Source organism: Aplysia californica, unplaced genomic scaffold, assembly GCF_000002075.1.
Source record: "Aplysia californica isolate F4 #8 unplaced genomic scaffold, AplCal3.0 scaffold00821, whole genome shotgun sequence".
NCBI lineage: Eukaryota > Metazoa > Mollusca > Gastropoda > Aplysiida > Aplysiidae > Aplysia > Aplysia californica.
The window spans coordinates 117699-120898 of NW_004798091.1; the positions used below are offsets into that span (position 1 = coordinate 117699).

The 3200-nt window shown below is 41.7% G+C and overlaps 1 long non-coding RNA gene across 2 annotated transcripts in view; it reads right to left on the minus strand.

Annotated features, from left to right (window-relative positions):
• Positions 1 to 1373: 1373 nt before the first annotated feature.
• Positions 1374 to 3200, minus strand: part of LOC101847152 — a 23050-nt gene continuing 21223 nt past the window's right edge. For both annotated transcript variants that reach the window (XR_001185324.1, XR_221033.3), the window contains exons 3-4: positions 2279 to 2407; positions 1374 to 1507 (exon numbers count right to left, since the gene is read on the minus strand). This is a non-coding gene — a long non-coding RNA (uncharacterized LOC101847152). The remainder of the gene's footprint in view (positions 1508 to 2278; positions 2408 to 3200) is intronic.

Consider the following 3200-nt stretch of genomic DNA (forward strand, 5'->3'; position numbering starts at 1 on the left):
ACACATAATATATATATATATATAAATATTATATATTATATTATAACATTTCTCTTATAGGTTTACTCAAATTCTAACACCTATTTTAAAAATAAAAAATGCTTCACATTTTTGCTGTTCTTGTTTCTACAAAACACAAACCCGCCTGTTGATAGACATGGGCAGGGTAAAAAAAAATTGCAAGCAATAGTCCACAATTCTATGAAACGAAAGGAGTGGTCCTCAACCAATTTGCTGTGACTAAAAACGCTCTCCCCCTACCCCACCCCCACCCCCTCCACCCACTCGGCCATACCATCTGAAATCCTCATTTCTATTGCTGTTTCGTTTCAAAACAATCCCACGCCCCTTCTACAGCTGTTCGTTAATCATCACTTCCCCACACTGTGTAAATGACCCTCCCTTCTCCAGCCACCCCCTTCCGACCCTTCCTCATTCTTACGGCACTTGAAACACAATAAGGTCATAATATATAAAAGTGCCGAAGATTAGAAGTGTTACAAGAGAGTAACAAACACAAAAACGAAGGATGGGAGATAAAGACGATACATGTTTGATAGGAAAGAAGAAGCATGCCACACCCGAGCAGCCGCTAAGCACTCTTTGATCTACATCTTCCTCTTTTGCCACATTTAAAACGATGCCAGACGGTTATGAAGGAAATATTCGAAAGTAAGATGTGGGGGCAAAAGAAAAGGGCCAATGGTGGAAAAAAAACCCAACGTTGGCCGATAACACCAAGGCATGGACTTGCTTAAATTAATATGACAGAGTGTAGGCCTATAACAGTAGCTGATAACTGTTAGCAATAGCTGGTCATTGCTCGTCAAAATATGAGCCAAAGATGACACTTTCAGGTATCTTCATTTTGCCTTCTATTTTCCTAGAGCCTAGGGAGAGCGCAAGATGTAGGACACCTGCGTATGTGTTGACTCAAGAGTCGTAAGAACCGCATAAATTGTTTCTTCCTATAGTTGTTTGTTTTACTTGCCCCACACCCTTGTGGAGAGTAGAGGATAACCCTGGTGGCACAGATGCTTCAATAAACTGTCCCTTCGGTTTTATGCAAAAAAAAAGTAAATTGAAATTATGCTGAGCCCAAAAATGTGAAATTATGCGATTCTGTTAATTTTAACAAAGAATGATACAGGAAGATAATCGGAAATTATGCAACAGCAGTAGGAACCAACAGCAGCAGTAGCAGCAGCAGTACTACCACCACCACTACCGCCACCAGTAACATCAGCAGCAGCACAACCAACAACAGTAATAATAACACACAATAACAACAGCAACAACAATAATAGTAACAATAAATAGCAGCAGCAGCAGCAACAGCAGCAACAACAACAACAATAACAACAATATCAAAATTGTTCTTGTCCATACGAAGCTTTATTTGGCTATTTCATCTGACTACAGGCCTTAGGAAAGTCACATGACAAAGTCACATGACAAAGTCACATGACAAAGTCACATGACAAAGTCAAACTACCTCTGCAGAAACCTGGGGAAAAGCGTTTGAAAAATGTATTAATTATTTTCAAAAGAAACATCCCCCTAAAACATCTCCATATTATATATATACCTTTAGAGATAAACATGTGTATAGAGTGATCAAAAAAATGTGGGGGGGGGGGAGGAGAGACGGGGAGAGAGAGAGAGAGAGAGAGCGAGAGAGAGAGAGAGTCAGATACATAGTACAGAGAAAGAGAGGGCAAAGGGGGAGGGATGGGGAGATGCAAAAATAGAGACGGGGGGAGGGGGGGCAGACAGACAGACATTCACACACATACACATACACACAGAGTGTGTTTGTGTGTGTGTGTGTGTGTGTGTGTGTGTGTGTGTGTGTGAGAGAGAGAGAGAGAGGGAGAGAGAGAGAGAGAGAAACAAAGAGGAGGAATGAGGGGGAGAGGCTTGAAAGGAGAGACGGACAGGGTTTTTAAACTCGGAAAAAGATGTGAAAAAAGGAAAAAGGGGGGGGGGGGGGTCTTCAGAGTATGCAGGGTTGATAAGATTCAATTCATGAATGTATTACTGAAATGTATGACCTTTAAATACAGTAGGCTACACCCTTAATTTTATTCTCTCGAACCCCATACGTGCGGATAATAATGGTGATTATGTTGAAGATTAAATAATGAAGATGTTGTTGTTGATCATGACAACGACGACGATGATGATGGTGAGGATAATTAGTATGATGATGACAATGGTGAGATGGAGGAGGAGGATAATGATGATAACAACTGATTTCTTTGTCGACAAAATTTACCCATGGTACGAAATATGTCCTGGATTACTCATCGTCTCGTTTGCCAAGTATGGCAGCACCAGCAGCACCAGCAGCGACGTGTTTCCACCCCCAGCGTCTCTCCACGCTCAAGCGACGGTCGCGTTTCAGCTGGTTACAAGGACGCCAGACCACCCAGACAAATTTTTTTTGTAAAATACAAAAACAAATACAAAAATAAATAACAGATAAAAATTCGGTAAATTGTACGTGTGTTGACAACCCCATCGAGACAGTTTAGATAATTTCAGGAGTTGGCCAACCACACAATAGAGAATAAATGATATACAAAGCATTATAAGAAAGAAAATATGATTCCAGTACAAAAGTTACCACTATAAAACTATAGATCTACACGGAAGAACTCTAAGAACAGAACGTTTTCAGTCAGTCAGTTATTATAACACAAAGTTCTGAAATGTTTCAAGGTTCAAAGTACAGTTTCTACAGAAAAGAGGGAATTAATAATATGTATTGGTAAGAGCCAAGAAACTAATGAAATCCTCCTGTACATCACACACACACACACACACACACGCGCTGGCGCGCACGTACACACACGTAGGCTGCGTAGCGACACACACACACACGCGCACACACACACACACACACACACACACACACACACACACACACACACACACACTCAGGCGCGCACATAAACACACGTAGGCTACACAGCGACAGAGAGAGAGAGTGAGAGAGAGAGAGAGAGAGAGACAAAGAGAGAGAGAGAGAGAGGAGAGGGGAACCTGATGAATGCTGCAAGATTAATTTTCATTGAAAGAGACCAACAGACAACCAGGGAGAATGTGAGGGAGAGAGAGAGACAGAGAGAGAGAGACAGAGAGAGAGAAAGAGAGAGAGAGAGAGAGAGAAAGAGAGACAGTTTGGGGGGGGGGCA